This window comes from Lissotriton vulgaris, chromosome 6 (assembly GCF_964263255.1).
Source record: "Lissotriton vulgaris chromosome 6, aLisVul1.2, whole genome shotgun sequence".
NCBI lineage: Eukaryota > Metazoa > Chordata > Amphibia > Caudata > Salamandridae > Lissotriton > Lissotriton vulgaris.
Window position 1 is genome coordinate 1,181,152,594 of NC_141694.1, and position 20,171 is coordinate 1,181,172,764.

Below are 20,171 nucleotides of genomic sequence, written 5' to 3' on the forward strand. Positions count from 1 at the left end.
ACCATACCAAAATCGAACCTCCTTTTTAATTGGGTCGATATTCTGGCATTGGAGCTCGATTTCCCAGTTACCACCGATGTGTGATTTCTCAGCAGCATACCAGGAGGTTAGTTGTATATATTTAAATCTTGAAAGGGAATCCCCAACTTTTAGCCTTAAAACCTCCCAGGGGTGCACCCCATCTGAGGAGACAAGATCTGACCAGAACCTAAGCCCAGCTTTCTTAATGGGGAGTACTAGACTATCCATTAAACACTCGGGTAGCCCCAGTGAATCCCAGATAGGGGCGAAGTCAGAGTAATAGCCTAACCCTCATATTTTCCTGAGCCTATACCACAAATTCAATGCAGCTGTCAAGAACTTCAGACAGACTTTCTTAAAAAATTTGGGTGCACCAAACTTATACAGAAAACCCTTCCCACCACCTTCAAAAGCCACCATCTCGTTTAAAATCTTCCCCTAATTAGATTCCCCTGCCATAGAAAGTAAAGCCCGAATATTTTTTAACTGGAACGCAGATGAATACCAGAGTATATCTGGGAGTGCCAGGCCACCTTTCTGGAGTTTGCGTTTTAGTTTTCTCTATGACAATCGGGCCGATTTGTTGGACCAAATAAAAGAACCTATTTTACTTTGTATTTTCTCTATTTCTCTTTGGGGGAACTCTAGGGGAATGGTGCTAAAGAGGTAAGTTAATTTTGGCAAGACAACCATTTTAACCAGGTTTACCCTGTCGTAAATTGTAAGCGGTAGATTAGCCCATTTTGAAAACAGCCGATCGATCTCCCTAGAGATCCTCTTAAGATTAACCCTTGGTATATCAACTATGTTGTTCACAACCGTGATACCCAGATATCTGAATTCACTACTTGTCTTACCAGTTCAATTGTCGACGTTCCATGTCATTACATCAGTTTTCGAAGCGTTTACAAGATAACCTGAATACAGGCCAAACTCCTCAAGGAGGGCCTCCACTCTTGGTAATACCTCGGCAGGGTTGTTGGTGTACAGCAGCAACTCCTCAGCATAAAGAGCAAGCTTGCTGCTGTAGGAGTGGATGCTGAACAGAGAAATTAATTCATCGAGTCTTATAACCTGAGCCACAGCAATGGGAGACGACCGAGCGCAGCAAGGCCGATGGTACTTATCAGCTGCAAAGTCTGTTCCTGTATATGCCTACCTGGGATAAATCCCTTTTGATCTGTGTTTACCAACTGCGGGACTATTTTAGCCAATCTTCCTGCTAAGATGGACATAAAAACCTTATAGTCCGCGTTGAGCAGAGAAATTGGCCTGTAGGAGTCTGCCCTGCATGGGTCCTTTCCTGGCTTTAAGATAAGAACTATGATGGCTTCCTTCCAGGAGTTCGGTACTCTCCCATCCACGCTGTATACAAAATTAAAAATCTCATATAATCTTGGAATCAGCTCTGCCTGAATGATTTTATAGACCTCGCCTGGTAAGGCATCTTTCCCTGCGGCTTTATTGCTTTTATTCTTATTAATATGAGCCGAAACCTCGCTCTCGGTGGTAAGGAAGTCCATGCAGCTTGGCTACTTGCAGTGAGACCTGATAGCTATTTTAATTTTAGCCAATCTCTGATGCTCTCCAGACCAGGGGAAGCCTCCTCCTTGTAGAGATCTGAGAATAGGGAAAGGGGACAGTTCTGCATGTCTTCATGTTCGCTTGAAGTTCCTCCATTCTCATCTACAATTAACTGATTAATGTTGTTCTTAACCCGGTCAGCCCGGACTTTCCAAGCCAGGAGGGCACCTGCTTTTTCCCCGTACTCATAATGCTGCATATTATGTATCAGCCACTTTGCTTTAATTTTTGACTCGAGTTTGCCTCTAAAGCCCTGACGGAGATGCTCAAGGTCAGCCTTGATGCGCAATATTTATTTATTACATTTGTATAGCGCATTATCACCGATTGGTCTCTAAGCGCTTGTACTTGAGAAACTGGTCCTTCCAGAGAGCAGACAACCCAGTTATATCACAATAGTTCATTTGTATGTATCTGTGGGGTGTTGAGTCTCATCCTCTACAAATTCCCTATCTCCCTCTCCAGCTCCCGAAGCTCCAGAGACTCTACCCTATTTTTTGAGCAGATCAGGCTGTGCAGCTGCCCCCGAAGGTTTGCTTTGAAAGCATCCCAAACAACATCTAGGGAAGCAGATCCAATATTATTTTCAAAGGAATCTATAGTGGATATTTTAATTGTGCTGATTAGATCGAGATAAGAGAGACATGGCCTCTTCAATGTCCACCTAGGCCTGGGACTCTGTCTGGAGCTTGAGTAGGAAAATGAGAAGGAGAGAGGAGTATGATCGGAGAGGATACTTGGTAAGATAGTGATGTTCCCAATTCTTTCAAACCCTGATCTATCTGCAAAGATATAGTCTATTATTGACGAATGACCATGCTTTTTACTATAAAAAGTAAAGCCTGCATTACTCCCTTTCTTAGTCCTCCAAACATCTATGAGCCCAAGGTCGTGCATCATGTAGATTAAGGCATCGGCGAATACGTGGGGCTCCAATGTAGTGGCTAAGGTTGGACCTATCCTTTACTGGGTTAATGAGAATGTTACAGTCTCCTCCTATTATTAATGGGGTAGACCTTCCTGTTAGCTTTACCTGTAAGTTATTGATGTAAGATGGGTCACCGACATTTGCACCGTAGAATGAAACAATAGTTACCTCTCCCCCGCCTATTTCAATCTGGGTTATAATCCATCTCCCCGAATAATCTGAATCTACAGATTTAATCAATCCATTTTTCCTCGAGCTTAATTAGGATTTCCACCCCTCTGTTGTGAGCTACCTGATCTGAAGAACAAAATAAATCTATCCATCTGTACTTAGCAAAAATATTTTTACATTCCAGGTTACTCAGGTGAGCCTCTTGGAGAAGGATAATCTGTGAGGTCGATTGTTCAAGATATTTCAGAACGAATCTTTGCCTACGTGGGCACCTGAGTCCATTGACATTCCAGGATGTAAACTTAATGAAGTTGCTCATATTTTTCTATTTTTCAATAAGAAACAAACAATTCCGGGGGCTAAATCCTATAATATATAGAACGCATGATTTCTAAAACAAATCCGAGATTGAGGACATTTTTTATAATTTTCTCCCACTGCTCCCACACCCGTGCTATCCCTCCCTCACCTACCCCATAGCCCAGCCACCCCCGTGCAACTTCATACCAACCCTGGGAAACCCTCCCCAATTCTCTGGGCAAGCCCTATGGGCGTGGTCCCCTCTGAAGAAAAAAGAGCAAAAAATATTAATACAACAGCCCTACACTCCACTCTCTAGAGAAACCTGCGAAAAAAGTCAAATTAAGTGGACTCCATGCAACAAAAGTAACAGAATGCTGCCATAAACCTTAAATGTCCCCCCGTAACCCGTCTCCCTAAACTAATCCTCACCCCTTCCTCTGATTTTGTCAATTAGTGTATCCACTTCTGGAGTCTGCCTCATATTATACATGTGGTTGTTCCACATGACCTGTAGAGTTGCAGGAAATCTCATTTGAGCCTTAGCTCCTAATGATGTCAGGATCGACAACCTTTTACCCATCTCCCACTGCTTTGTAGCAGTGATATACGAAACATCGGACCTTATAAGGAATGAGAATGGGCTAGAAAGAGAGCTACATTTTATCTGGCCAATTTTCAATGCAGAGGAGAGGATTTTGTCTCTTAGTGCGTAAGTTAAAAAATTAACTAGAATCTTTCTTGGCTTAGCTTTGTCAGGGTTTCTTTTATATTGGTCCCGATGGACTCTCTGAAAATCGAGCACCAAATCAATTTCTTGTGAATCCTGACGAATTGTGTCCTTTAGGAGAGAGATTACAATTTTTTTTATATCACCCCTTCCAGATCTTCAGGGACGTTCAGGATTCTTATGTTGTTCTTCCGGGCATGATTTTCCAAACGTTCAATGTCATCCTTCAATTCTATATTCTGCAGGGCTAGCTTTTCCACTTCAGCCGATGAGTTGTGCATAACTTCCTTAATGTTTGGAATTTCGAGTTCCAAGAGATCAGTTCTACGGGATACATCTTCCACTTTTTGTGCCAGGATTTCACATGAGGACTCTATGGCTGCTTGATTCATTTCAGAAGTGGTGAATCTTTTCCCAACATCTTCCCTCAGAGCCATAAGTATATCAGCCAGGGACCCGACCTCCGTAACTGGACGTCCATCTTTATGTGGTGGCTCTAACGGAGTCACCAGGACTGGAGTATCTAATGATGGCTGAGAGGATGAGGAAGTAGGAACCGTGGCGGAGTTGGCCAGAGACATATCTCGAAGGGGGACGGACTCATTGCCCAAGGTAGGCTGATCTTCCAAGACCTCATACTTATTAGATATTCTTATAGCAGAGTGGATGAGGACTGACTGAGCAGCTGACATTTCACCCTGAGAAGTCTGAGGAGACCCAGGCGCTGCTAAGGAGATATCCGGGAGTGGGGGAGATTGAGTACTCCCTTGACAATCCACATTTTGCTCATGGAGGATCTGATGTTTCTGGGCCGACATGATGGTTTTGTTGTGAAGGCCCTTATCTGAGGAGGCAGATATAACTTTATAAAAGGACTTCAATGAGGGAGTAACTCTTACTTTTGAGATTGATATTTTTTTCCCTTCCTTTTCCTTTACCTCCTGTAGTTGTAGCCTCAATTGCGCCCTTGTCTTTGCGCTGCCTTGGTCTCGTCTCTGTTACTGGGGGTGAGGTACGAAAAGTTTTATCAGCCACTTCTTCCTCAAAATGACCAACCCGATTTTGAAGGGTATATCTGCACACAGTTTTTCTAAGAGTACACTGTGGCTGTGGCTGAGGCTGCAACTGTGGCAGCGTAGGGGGGATAAGCTGGATATTGCTGAGGTTTTTTCCATGCAGCTCTGAGCCCCCTCTCTTTGGGCAGGTCCCACTGTCTCCCTGTGCAAACAAACCGCTAAGGTACAGGGAGAACTAACTCTCAGTCGACTCGAAAGACCAAGGGGGCCCAACTTCACGTAGCAGAATCCCTTAGCCCAACCTCGTGCCTAGACTTGAATCAGAGATGATTTTAAATGCTTAGAAAGGTCTACTGTATACAGCCTAGAAACTGGCACAGTCCTGGGCAAAGATCCAGAAAGAGCCCGCTCACATCCTACCGTACTGCCACTCTCCGAGACTGACGACTCCAGTTGGTAGCTTTTCACCACTTCTGCTTCTCCTACACGATTGCCAGTGCTGACTCCGTAGAATGCCTGGAGCTGGAGGCTGGGGGTACACCTCCTCCATTCCAACGCGGAGACCCGAGCACCATTCAGAGTGCCCCGCTGACCAAAACCCCCGCAGACACTAAGCAGCAGCTCCCTGCTCCAGGAAAAAATGCAGCCTGGGAACCGCCCACACCGCCTACACCTCCGGCAGCAGGAGCAGCTCAGATCAGATCAGGGGAGGGAAGCCCCAGATGCACCTGCAGGAACTTTGAGGCACTCGGGTGGTTTATAATATTATTTGGCAGCATATGTTGAAGCTCAAAAGATCAAAAATCGCTGGGTCTCATCTCAGCGAGAGTGCAGGGACAGGGCTATGGAGGAACATGAAAACGCTTCGGAGGGGAGCACGTCCGCGACCGCTCAAGTTTTCACAATTTAGAGAAAAATCTCCTCATTACCTACATAAATTGCAATTGACATATTTCCACAAATCAAGATAATCACATTATTGGCCAATACAAGTCAAGTACATGTCGACGACCTTTCCAAGCACAAATCTCCAACCTCTCACTGCGAGTTCTGAAGGACCTAACGGTCGTTTTTAGAATACTCATGCCAAGAAAGTTCTCAGTCGGGCGCTGCAAAAAGTTGGAGGATCAGATCAGGGAGACCAGAGATATGCTGAGCTGCAAAGACAGAGAATCTCTGTGTGCAGGGTATCTCCTTAGTACATTCCTGTCCTGTCCTCCTCAGTAGATTCCTGTCTCCCATCAGGACCACTCCCTTGGATAGCCGCTTCTCCGATGAGGTTCACGTTTGGGCACCATTTGAAGAAATAAAAACCTTCTAAGGCGTTCACTGATGCACCTGGTCCTTTAAACCAACAAAGAAGAAATTGGCACGGAAGCTGTAATATAAAAACAATGCATTTATTAACCTCACATGAGTGAGACTGCGTCACACAGTACCCTCAGGCCGCTGTATGAGAGAGTCTAAGGAGTACAGAGAACAGGGGCTTATATATTCATAGGTTAAATAGTCAGCATAAAACTAAGGGGAGGTCCTGGCACATACAAGCATGCTTTTTGAATAATATGTGTGTACAAAGTTCGAGGGGAGACTAAACTGAACACATCAGTAAGAATAGCCTGACAGTTCTATACTAGGAGCAGGTGCCCTCTACTAGCTAGACCTTTCGGAGCATGTGCAAGGCCCTGGAAGACGGAGAAAGCACATGGCGAGAACATGGCTAACTAAGATGGCTGCCAAGTACAAAATGGCTTTCAGCTCATGCTAACAGCGATTCCGTCAATCTTTAACACTGTGAGGTAAATAGCAATTCAGCTTCAATCATTTTGTCTTTTCCATGAAGTGAGTCATCCATTGTCTACCAAAAGGAATCTAGATTTGCCAAGTGTTTGTTATTTTATGAGATCTAATAGCTTTTAGCATTGTCAAGTTGTGCCCTAAAGTATTCTGCTTTTGAACTTCTAATTTGTTTGTTGTAAGCACTTCTTGGTGACCTCAAGTGTTTGAGGTAAGTTAGGGATGGAGTGCTTCTCTATATTCTCTCGCCATTCATTGTTTAGGTTGTCATTGAACCAAAGTTTGGAGAATATACTGGGTATTCTTTTAAGCTGCTTCGGGGTGATGGCTTCAAGTAGGTCAGACATGGATTGTATGTAATCCCAATTACTGAACTAGTTCCAGTGTAAACCCATGTAAACATCACTATATGCTGACCTATAGTCAACAAAACAGGCCAACAAGTTTGACTTGTTGATGCAAAGCACTTTATCGATAAGAATAGACAGGGCTATGATTTTAGCAGATGTATGGCAAGCGGTATGAAACCTTGGCAGAAAGAATTAGGAATTTTGGACCTGGCCATGTCCTGTAGATAAAGCAACCGCAGGCATGCATAAAAGTTTGCTTCTGCGACCAAGAGCGCAATCAGGAAGTATGAAGAAGGCAATGATTGGTCACCTTTTGTGGGAAATAGATGCAATGTAAGTCCTTACCATGATAAGAATACAAGCTAATTGATTACTCACTTTAAAGAGATGAAATTAAAGGAGCGTTCAGAAATCTGGGTTCTCCTTAAATATACAATTGTGGATGTTGATTGGCATGGACACCCCATCTAATCTTTCCTGTCTAAGTAGGTCAACAACATCCTTATTTGTGATTGCGAGTTCTAACCCCTCATCAAGTGATGCAGGCAGGAGCAATATGTGTTGAAGCAAATCCCTTGAAAATGATTTATTTAGTCTATCTATGCATCCTTAGAAATTGAATTGCTCCTAGTGGTCCTCCCGCTCAACTTATTAATGTGTTGCCAAAATTCTCCCAATTTTCCTGCTCTCATAAACCTTGATCTACTGATTTTTACATTAGCATGTTTAAGCTCCCAGAAAACTTTTATATCTCTTTGTCAATTGAGTTTTGCCCTTTTTCATTTGGGGTGTAGTGCAGTGCATTCTAATTTTTCAGCTGTTACCATTTTTATTCTGTTTTGACGTATGTAGAACCAAACATTTGATGAATTATTTTCTTTTTTTGATCTATGCTCATGTTCAGGATATCAACAGAGAATCAATACTAGTCTCTCAAACTCTGTGGACACCTGTTGTAGATTTGATAAATCCAGTAGATCCAGACAACAGCATACACATGTGGAATGTCCCTGGTAGGCCCACCTAAAACTTAAAGGGGGATATTTGCAAGGAAATGACACAGCGTGGCGCTGCATCATTTAAAAAACGCAGGGATGCACCGTATTTCAGGAATATAGCACACCCCTAGGTTTTCCCTTGTGCTGATGCTACAAAAAGCTGCCTAATGCCAACACATACACCCTCACGCCATAGTGCAAAAGTGTCTGCATTGCAGGGATGATTCCCTGCAATGCAGGCACCCTAACACAATAGTGCAAGGGTGTCTGTGTTGCAGGGATGATTGTTTATGTGCAGGAAGGAATACCTTCCTGCACATAAACAATCTTTAAAGGTGATTTGCACAATGCAGCACACATAGAAAGAGCAATAACAATGAGAAATAAAAGTATTCCTCCTCATTCTGCCAATCTAATGCCTGCTATTCAGGTTCGCTAGTTTTTGCCAGTGTCTCAGATTTACAGATCCTTGTAAATCTGGTGCAGCTTCAAAACGCAATGGGTGTTGTGGCCCACAGCAACACCAATTGGATGCCCCTTTCAAACAGATTCCTGCATGAAAGGGGACAATATTTACAAAGCGGAGTTAAGCCACGCAAAGATATATGGAGCAGGGCATTGCGCCACCGAATCGTCGGAAAAATTGGTGTTCCACCGGCGCAATTGCCTTCTAAATATGCCCCAAAGTTTATTTTATCTATTGAGCTTTGTCCTCCACTATTGCTGCAACATAACAAACATACCCACTTTATAAACTCTGCTGAGTTGCTTCAGATTACTTTTCACTTCGATAATTAGAGACACATTATTACTCTTTATCCTCTGATCAATTCTTAAAGACTCTACACTGTACAGAGTGAATTATTAGCAGTGATACAAAGGTATCTATGATAAGCCTTCTAAAGGAGGAAGTTAAGAATGTCTCGGACTACCAGTCCTTTGAAAGCCCTTAAATGACATGAGCATAGGAATTCTAGTGGGGGAAAAAATAAAATAAAAAATACAATTTACCTGGTCTACCGGCTGTGCCTCTTGTCCACTTCTCCAGAACCAGGTAGCACCTAGGCTCCTCAAAGCCAATCACAATGTCGTAATGCAGCATTGTGATTAGTCTGAGCACCATGGATTGGCGCTCAGATGGGGACTGGGTCCTGGACAAGCTCCCCACCAGGCTGTGTAATACAGCCTGGTGGGGAACATGCAAAGTGCGCATGACTGTATGACCAGGCCAGGCGCCGGTCAAGCAGTCATACTCATTTGGAGTGTGTAAAGCACTCCTCCCCCTGTTCATCCAGTCCCACCCCACCCTAACCCAGCCCCTAACCTGCAAAAATAAAATGATAATAACAAAGTTATTATCTTTTTATGATTCCTGCTCAAAGAGCAGTCGGGCACACTCCTCTGCTAAGGCTGGTGGGCAGTAGTTCTTTGCAGATTACTACGTGACCAGTAGTTTGTTTTAATGGTGCAGCCTCTAGTGCCCTAGCTCACTGGGAAGTTGTAGTAGAAGATTGCATTTCCCCAAGTCCAGGAGGAGCCTTTTTGACCAAATATGCAACTGATTTGAGCTCTTGACGATCTTACAAGGAGACCCTGCCTGCTCTAGTGGCAATTAAGTTGCTCTTTATGAGCAGGACTGAAACATTTTAGCACCTTTGCTCGTCCCTGAAGCAAGTGGGTTTTTGAAATGCTGAATTGGATTCTTACTCTCCATCTCTTTGATGTTGGTAGAAGCCGTAGCATGAAAATTATTTGTTTGTTTGTGCATTAGAATTACATAACACCCTTTACCTCATATTAATCATAAAGTACAGATAAGGAGTTGGTAGCATTCCCTTGTAGATAAATGTGCATGCAAATATTTTTATATATTTTTAGCTTTACATTTTCCTTGCACGCCTAGCTTACTTGTTATTTATATTAACATGGTCAACGTAAAATAATTTCATTTCTCACCGCACGTCATTATACACGTCCTTTATATTAAAATAAAATATAACGGCGAGCTGCAGAGGTGAGACCTGGAGAGGTAGAACATGAGCCATAGTACCCATTTGTGTCCTCGTCTCTCTCCCCTATCATACAGCGCAATGGCCCACGCGTATGAAGGCCTTTTGCATTTCTAAACGGTGCAAATCGCTATTTTGGGCCATTAGGGAGTGCAAAATGCCATTTCCATTTGTACAAAGGCATTTGCAGTGGTGCAAAATGCATTTAATACAGTGTAGGAATCGCATTTTGGAAATCGTAAATAACGAATTCCTAAATGTGAATCGCGAAGCACATGTACAACGTATTTCCGAATTGTCACTATTCGCAAAATGGCTGTTTAGGAAATGCACTTATCATTCAATCAGAGCAGGTGGTAAGCAAGTGCAAACTATAAAAAAGCACCCAAAATGTGCCAAGTTCTTTCAGAAGGGCAGTCCAGTATGTTTTAGCAAGGTAGATAAGAATTTTGGCAGTGAGATAGAGAAGGAGGAGAAGACAGGAGAGGACATTTAGGTTGAGTGTCACCCTGTTTGGACAGACAGAGGAGGTGATCCATGACCTGTACAGACTCAGTAGTCAGGTGATACTTCATTTAATTTGCTGAGTTACAACCTCAGCTACAAGCTACAACACTCATAACTAACGCAATCCCACCACATGTGCAGGTATTGTGTTGCCTACACCTCTTATTCTCTGGCAGACACCAGGGGGTCAGGGGGTGTCACAAAGGGTCCTGTACAGGTTCCTGCACAGGTACCTGGACATCTTGACGAGCAAGGTCAACCAATATATATCATTCCCCAATATTCCCAAATCATTGCAACAAACCAAACTGATGTTCTGTAGGGTAGTGCTTAAGCATGAGCGAATTTTGCGAATCTGGCGTTCGCAAATTTTGCGAATTTGCGAACTCGCAATCTGCAAAAATCCGCGAATTCTCGCGAATTTGCGGATTTTTTTTTTTGTGTTTGCAAGGGTTTCTGCTAGTTCGCGAGGGTTTGGTACCAGTTCGCAATTGCGAACTTACTTGTCGGCTCGCAACGGTCGCGACTATGTTGTTTCTACGTCTGGTTCATCATCACAGGTTCCCAGCACCCTCTGTTTCACCACTGCCACCCTCTGTTTCACCCATGCCACCCTCTGTTACATCAATGCCACCCTCTGGTTCATCATCACTGTAGATTATGGGGGGGGAAAGCAAGCACACCTGCCCTGCTTCAACTGACATGAATTAATTTGGGGTTAGTTTATTAATGTGTCACTGTTTTAAAATTCCAGGTCTGGCACCTGCTTCCTTATCAGTAATTTGCTTTCTGTTGCAGTGCAATTTTTTTTTCCAGGACCTTTGTGGCCTACTTGTAGCTATTCTATGAGCCTGCTGTGAGGGTCAGAGCAGGGTCATACAATTGTTGCAACTAGCAACTGAACTCTGGAGGGGCCCCAGTCAGGAAGCACTACAGGGAATGGTTACTAATGATGAGTTTGAACTCTTGCACCTGCCGAGTGCTTTCAGTTTTGCAAAACTCGTTTTTCTGCAATTTCGCGGGATTTGCGGGAACCGCGAATTCGTGCGAATATGCGATTTGTTTTTTTGCGGCTTGTTAGTTCGCAAGGTTTTGTGCGTTTTCGCGAGCCGCTTGTAGCGCAAGGCGCGAAGTTACCCTCGCGGTCGTTCAAGGGCGCGGCCATCTTGTTTGCATGACGTATTTCCGTTTCCGGGCGCGAAGTGTAATCTCGCAAAGTGTGCGGCTCGCCAGTACAATTTCGCGAGTGTTCGCGAGGAAAATCTCGCGCGAACTTACCCGCGCGGTCGTGAACAGGCGCGGCCATCTTGTTTCTCATTCATTGCTATGGTTCTGGGCATGCTTTTTGTATCCTCTCTAAATCTCTGCCATCCTTTGCTTGTTTGATTGAAGTTTTTTTTTATCTATTTTACTTATTATCTATCCCTCTATTTTTCTAGCCCTATATTTTTGTGTTTACTGCTACTTTTGGTTAATTTTAAACTACTTTTTTAAACTCTTTTCTTTTCTTCTCTTCCCTATTCTATTTTCTTTATTCCTTTCCGCCCAGGCCATGGTGAAGGGAGCCGGGAAGCATCCCGAGAAGGGGAAGGGTCCCGCACCCCGTGCCCGGCTCCCGTGCGGGCGTTTGAGGGGGGAGCAGGTCGTACCCAGGGAGATCTTTAGCCCGGAGGAGGTGGCCGCACTCATTTTTTATGTTCAGCGCCGCCTCCCCAGGACCATCATGGCAGGCGGCAGGATCGGTGTCGGGTACGGGATCCGGGAGCGCCGGAAGCAGTGGGATAAGGTGTGCCGGGCCATGTACCACCACTCTCGGGTCCGGCGCACCTACAACCAGGCCACCCACCGCTGGACGGATGTCCTGACCCGTGAACGAGATCTGCTCGACCTGCTTAGCCTTGAGATCCCTGGGCTTGGTGAGTAGTAGTAGCTATTTCTTTACTACTCTGTTTTCTCCTGCTGTGTTATTATATTGCAAATTTTTGTTTTTTACCAAGAGCAATAATGCTGCTCATTACATTGTAGGTAAATTATATTTCAAAATCTTCTGTGCATTTCAGGTGCACTGCTCTCCTTCTCAGTAGTGTTGCTACTATGCTTATTTGTTTTCGATTTTGTGTTCATTTCATTGGCCTGTGAAATTATGTATGAGTGTAGTTTAAAGAACTGCGTAATGCTACACACTAAGGTTCAGATTTTTAATTACCGGCGCATCCCTGCAAAGTAGCAGGGATGCGCCAGTAATAGTGTGCCACGCCACCATCACCCATGTTATGTTATGTTATGTTATGTTATAGTAAGTTTATATAGCGCACGGCTACTCTAAAAGAGTGTCCCGGCGCTTTCCACAGGCAGCTCAGTGTAAAACAACATAACAAGGAAAAACAGATACAAGAAAAAGAAAAAGGCCCACCAGAAAGAACTAGCCAAGTCTTCAGGCTCTTCCTGAACTGAAGCATATTGGAGGTGCTGCGTAGCGCCAGTGGAAGCGAATTCCACAACTGGGGTGCCTTGAAGCTGAAAGAGCGCCCCCCAGTGCGGGCCTTCCTCACACGCGGAACCAGAGCAGTGAAGAGAGATTCAGACCGCAGTGAGCGGGCTGGGCGATAAAAGGCCAACCTCCGCTGCAGGTACCCAGCGCCTGAGCCATGCAATGCTTTGTGCATCAGCGTCAGAGATTTAAACATAATCCGCTTCCGGATGGGCAGCCAGTGGAGCGTCTGCAGCAACCCAGAAGCACGTGCTCGCCTATGTAGGCCAAAGATGGTGCGGGCAGCAGTGTTTTGTGCCACCTGCAGGCGCTGGACCAGATAATCAGGGAGGCCAAGAAAGAGGGCATTGGCGTAATCCAACCTGGATCCAATGAGCGCTTGCACCGTAATCCGCCTATGCTCCACAGACAGCAATGGAAGGAACTTGTGGAGCATCTTCAAAATGCCGAAACAGGTGCCGGCCAGACCGAGGACATGAGTTCTCAATGAAAGCTTGTTGTCCAGCTTGACACCAAGGTTTTTGGCAACCAGTGATGGCTGTGCGGGAGGACACAAGTCAGACGGCCACCATTGCCGCCACTCAGGGTCGGTGGCACAGCCAAAGAATAAGACCTCCGACTTACTGGAGTTGGCTTTCAGACTGTTCTGCTGGAACCAGTCGAAGACCATTCCCAGACAGCCCCGAATACTCTCTCCGTCCCATGCCTGGTCTTTACTGCACGTGAAGAGGAGTTGCGTGTCGTCGGCGTAGGACATGATCTGGGCCCCATACGCCTCCACCGCCGCCGCCAGAGGGGACATAAAGATGTTAAACAGCGACGGGCTCAACACAAAGCCCTGTGGAACCCCGACTCCCAATGGCGGCATCTCGGCGGAGCTCTGGGAGACCCAGATCGTCTGGCGGCGGCCTTCAAGGAAAGATGTGAACCATTTGAGCACCGTCCCCCTAATGCCAATGTCATAAAGCCTGGCGAGGAGCGCCTCATGGGGGACGGTGTCAAAGGCCGCCGACAGGTCCAACATGACTAACATGGCCTTGCCACCAACATCCAAGGTCTCCCTGATGATCTCCGAGACCTCCAGCAACGCCGTTTCCGTACTGAAATTAGGACGGAATCCGGATTGGGACGGATGGAGCAGATTGTTGTCTTCTAAAAAGCTCGACAAGACGCCATGGACATGTTTCTCAGTGATCTTGGCCAGAGCCGGGAGAAGTGAAATTGGCCTAAATTGGCCAGAACCTCGGCATCAAGACCAGGCTTTTTCAGGAGGGGGATCACCATCGCCCTTTTCCAGGTGCGAGGGACACTCCCCTCCCACAGGGAGGCATTGAGGATGGGATTGACCAGGGGGTTCACCACCGCTGCCATCCCGGCCAAAAATTTGGCAGGGCAGGGGTCGAGTGGCGAGCCTGATTTAAGGCTTGCCAGCAGCACCCGAGACGCCTCGCTAGAGACGGCAGGAAAGTCTGACAGCACTGCGACAGGCGTGGACGATGACCCATGTCCCGCCACGGGGCCGCAGCCACCCTCCTCCGAGCTCTCCAAGAAGGAGACCTGAATCGCCTTGATCTTGTCGGTGAAAAAACTGGCGAGATCACACGCCCACCCATCCGATGATACTGGCGGGGGTGAGTGGGAGCTGGGGGTCGTGAACTCCTTCACAACGTTGAAGATCTCCTTACAGGAGTTCGCCGATGCCTCAATCCTCCTAGCAAGATATTCTTTCTTAGCTCCTAGGATGTCCCGGTGATAGGCCTTCACAACCGCCCTGTAGGCAAGTTTGGCCTCCCCATCGTACTGAAGGCGCCAGGCCCGCTCAGCAACCTTACATTGGCTGCGAGCCACACGCAGCGCCTCCGTGAACCACGGCGCAGATTGCCGTATTACCGTGGACCGAGGGGCTGCCTTTGGGGCAAGATCATCCAGCCTTTCAGTCAGCCACAGCTGCAGAGCCTCAGTATCTCTTTCCAGATCCCCCGAGAGGTGGCAGGGATGTTCCGTAAGCGCCTGCTCCAACATATCAGGCGACACTCTGTGCAACGCTCTCGAGGCTGGTCTAGGCACCGTGGGGGCGCTGTTGTCCGGCCGCCCATTCTCCAGCACGGAAAACCTAATCAGCCTATGATCCGCCCAGAGCACCGGCAGGGTTTCGATATCAGCAATCGGGACTGACGAGAACACTTGATCAAGGGTGTGCCCTTTCTCATGTGTAGGACCCGACACAGACGGTGCGAGGCCCAGCGGAGATGTAATGTCCAGCAGTTTAATAGCGTCCGGGTCATCTATCACGTCAAGATGGAAATTGAAGTCGCCTGCCACTACACAGTGCTGTGTAGACAGCGCCAGCTCGGAGATCGCTATCTGCAGGTCCTCGAAGAAGGAACCCGTAGGGCCTGGCGGCCTGTAAACCAGCAGCCCCTTAAGCGCTTGGCTCGGAGACAGTCTGAGCGTAAAGGCAAGGGACTCAGAGCCCCCAATGGGATTCAGGGGGAGAACTGAGCAGGAAACGTTCTTCTTCACCACCACAGCTACTCCACCACCCCTTCCCTTAACTCTGTCCTGCCGGAGAATGTTGTATGCCGGAGGAATGGCAGAGAAAATGTCCGGATTGGACGCCTCTCCCAACCAAGTTTCGGTCAGGAGAAGACATAAGGGATTTTCCCTGACAAGAAGATCATATAAGTGCAGGGCATGGCAACCTACTGACCTCGTATTAAGCAGCAGGCATAGATGTTTAACACGAGCCTCGGCAAGCCTATGGACGTTGACCGGTGTCCAAATAGGCGACCAGCCGCAGCCCGGGCAGCGCCGTTTACCCTTGAAACGCCCCGGAAAAACCGAGCGACAGGAGCAGGAATAGGTCTGCATAGCACGCAGCGTCGCCGAGGTGTAACTAATCATCCTCACCCACGCCTGACCGGACCCGCGTCCACCGCCGCCCCGAAGCCTCTGGGACGCTGACGGACGCAGACGGGCAGGACTCCGGCACGACTCAGCGTCCCGGAGGCGTCCACCTGCGCGTCCCGCTGCGCGTAAGGGAGCGACTTTAAATAGGCGCTCCAGTCAGCCCTAAGCGCGCGAGTCCGCTCCAAGATGGCGGCCGCCGCCGAATGGAATGCCCCAATCTAAGATGGCACCCAAAGTTAACCCCCAGGACCCGGACCCACCAAAGTGGTGGTGCTTTGTAGGCAAATAATGCTCTTTTTATATGCGGAGAGGGGAGTGAGGGGCGCGAGCTACAGGCAAGGAGACTAAAATCAGGGGGTAAGTTAAAATAAAAGTAAACCGAAATACAAAACAGGAAGTCTTAAAATAGACAGCGCTAGTGCCAGCGCGAGCGCAGCAGTGTGGTAGGTAGTAAAGACCGCCGCCACACAAAGGACCGCCTTAAATAGGCGCTCCAGTCAGCCCTAAGCGCGCGAGTCCACTCCAAGATGGCGGCCGCCGCCGAATGGAATGCCCCAATCTAAGATGGCGCCCAAAGTTAACCCCCAGGACCCGGACCCACCAAAGTGGTGGTGCTTTGTAGGCAAATAATGCTCTTTTTATATGCGGAGAGGGGAGTGAGGGGCGGGAGCTACAGGCAAGGAGACTAAAATCAGGGGGTAAGTTAAAATAAAAGCAAACCGAAATACAAAACAGGAAGTCTTAAAATAGACAGCGCTAGTGCCAGCACGAGCACAGCAGTGTGGTAGGTAGTAGAGCGCCGTATTTACAATGCAGTGAGATAAATAACGGTGATGGATCAAGCCCTGATCTTTGGACTGGGTAAGAGTGGTCTGTTTAACTCAGACACTCTGTTCATCACCACCCCCTTTTTGTAAATCGTTTTTGGCCACTATAGGTGTGGCAGGGTATACTCAGACATGAGTCCCTTTCTCACTGCTCCATCAGGATTCAAGCAAGCCGGGCCGAAGAAGGCTGAAATGCCAGAAACCGGTCCCCGGTAGCTTGTCTCCTTTCTGGTGAAGAATTGGCTTGGTAATTTAGTCTGCCCTGTTCCCATGATGCACTGGGCCAGGGACAGACTGATTTGCATATAGCCAGGTTCTGAGCTGGGATGGGGCAGTGAGATAAATAACGGTGATGGATCAAGCCCTGATCTTTGGACTGGGTAAGAGTGGTCTGTTTAACTCAGACACTCTGTTCATCACCACCCCCTTTTTGTAAATCGTATTTACAATGCGGCGCACCATGGGCCCAAAACGTCACCAAAGCGTTACGCATCTGTGCCGTAAAGGCGGCACATTGCTGGAGTTGCGTCGCAACGATGGCGCAGCTCCATCAATGCTCTGGGGTGCCCTATCTCCCCAATGTTGCGTCAAGCCGTACGTCTGCTTCAAGTAGGCGCAGGGTTTGAGTCACGCGTCATTGTCGTTAAAGTGAGTGATTGAAATCTTGTAGATTTCCCTCATCCACTTTTAGGATGCGTTCCTGCGCAGGAACGCCCCCCCTTGCGCCGGAACGCCCCCTGATGGCGCAGGGCTTTACAACGTGATGCATCTCCCACATGCGTCACGTTGTTAATATACGCCGCACCATTGCGCCTGTTTTGTGCTGCCGCTGCGTCACAAAAGTCACGCAACAATGGAGCAAAAGAGACGCAAGGGGCTTCTAAATCAGCCCCTACAGACTCAAGTCCAGTCCTTCCTTTGTACACATGGCGATAAGAAGAAATAGTGGTGGTGGATTGATAGTTTGAGTATTTTAATGACTGGTTAATGTAGTAGGAAACTTTAGTGTTGTCGCTGATCTGCAATCATGATGGACTTTGGCTGTCACTTCGCGTGCTGCGGACTGCTGCCTGCCAATCCTAGGCAAACCTTTTTAGTACTTTGTTTAGTGAGTTACATAAGAAGTTTCCAATTCGACGGTCCGCAAATCAAGCAATACTAATAACGTAGTAGACCACATGAGATTGGTCAATAATATATCCCGTGGAATAGTTGTCTATTTGCTATTTCGCCAAAATATTTTGTTAGTTCTTTTGAAATGTTTGATTTGGTTGACAAATATCATCCATGTTTTCTGTTTTTCTTTCTTTCATGTGGTACATCAGCTTCCCCCAGGAGCAAGAGGAGGACACAGGAGGAGGAGGAGGAGGAGGGTGCTGTTCAGGATGCAGGCCAGGATCAGGCAAGCGAGGGCTCCTTTGCTGGCCCCAGTAAGTTTTAATTTTAATATAGAGTACTTATTTTTTCCTAGCGTTCCTCATTCGATTTTTTCTAAATCGTCTTTGATCTTCTTGTAGACTGGATCTAAATTCTTATCCTGCCTCGACTATGACTCCGTGTGGTATTACTAGATTATTCTTATTAGTCTGTCTGTGTAGCTAACTAAGATTGCACATTTGGCAATTCCATTGGACTCCCATTCTAGTCAGCAATAGCTCTATGCACTGAGTGCAGTCCTCTGGGATTGTCCATAATGTCTTTTCAAGTCTTCTAAATGTTTATGCTTTGACAATTGCCAACAATAAAAAGGTGAATGACCACCAAGAAAGAATAAGATACTACTTTACTTTTGGTTTAGATAGGAGGACAATCCATTCTACTACTGTTGCAGGGACAAATCTGCACAAACAGAACTATGGACACTAAATAATGCATTGCTTAGCTTATCAATTGTAATAGGTGCTGTTAGACTTTCCACATACCTCAGTGATAACAGACTTTGTAGTTGAACCCCCAATCTCCTTACTGACTAGATAGTGTGGCAGAGTCATTTAGCTCCCAAAGTCACTGACGATTGATCCCCAATGATGTCAGAGGCACGGACTCATGCTTGCAAAAATTGCAAAACCTTTAGCTCATCCACTCTAGTCTGGAGGACCAAAAACCACAGAGTCTATTTAAGTTTAAAAGCTTTATTAAAAGTAAACACACTTATTAAAATCAAGTTTGTCATAAAAGTAAACGTTTAACTGAAAATGGAAAAGTGCTTAGTGCTGACGATTAATTGGACACATTTCTTGTGGTCGAGCCGAGCTCTCACCTGGTTTGAACTTGATCCTGCTCGTGTTCTTAGAAGTCAAGCTTCTGTCTGTTAGGAGAAAAAGTGGTGCGTGTTAAAAATAAAAAGCAAGCATTCATCAGTTGTGCCAGAAAGTGCAGCAAGACAACAGCCTTCCCTGGAAAAAGGGACATTTTTACTTTAGAGTAGACAGTCACAAATTATTAAATTGTATACTGTTTTTTTCACATTTCTTTCTTCCTCCTAGACCAAATATTATATAGTAGTGAGTGGTGTATTCTAACATTATTAAATGTACTTTGTAGGTGAAACATCTGGAGGCGGGGCCAGCGCGGAGGTGGTGGCGGCATTGGACGAGGACAACTCTGGGGAGGAGGCGGTGGAAGTGCCGGACAATTCTGTGAGGGATAACACGGTGGTGGCGGGCCGAGGTAAGCTATATATTCCTTACTTATTGAGATTGAAGACTGCAGAGTGTGCTTTCTGCACGGGTGTATTATAAATAAACCAGGTAGTAGCCTCCTCTAAATGTACTTCGACTTAGCTGTGAAGTTTTTGGCGAGAAGAATCCCAATCAGATCTGAGATGAACTTGATGGATGGGATGAACGAAAAGCGAAAGAAGGGTGTAAGTAAGTGTGGAAGGGCGAGAAATGTAATGATGACTGGCAAAGAAGAATGATATGTGCTTGCTTGGTCCCCGAGGTGGCTGGGAAGGAAAAATATGGTATGGTGCATGGCTGGGTGAATGATGAAGCAAGGATGGGTGAAAGGAGAACAGCCTGGGTGGGTGAAACAGAAACTGTATGTGTGCATATACTTTGAATGGATGGATGCCTGGATCATTCATGGTACTATCTGACTCTTAGATAGCATATGTGTATCTAGAGAGAGTAGACAGTCACTGGATGAACTAAGTGTTACTTTGAAGAGCATGTAACACTAAATTAATTAAGCAGTAGCCCTTTTAACAGAGTATTCTCAGTGCCACCCGTAATAGAAAAGTAAGAGCTTTACCACCTGCATGTACTGGACCGGTACAGTAACGCAAGTCTGTCTCACTCACCATGGTGTGCGTCTGTTTTTCTCGGGTGCAAGTTCACTGCGCTGGCATTATGCCGGCTTGCATAAGATAACGTACCAATTTTCCTAAACAAGAGAGAAGAAGAAGAATAAGACTGGTGTACTGTCATAGTCGACTGTAATGGAAGTCCATAGTGCTCGTAGAATTTGTTCCTTAAACTCCCACTAATGTTAGAGCAAGGATGAAGAAGTCGGAGGTTACATAGATACT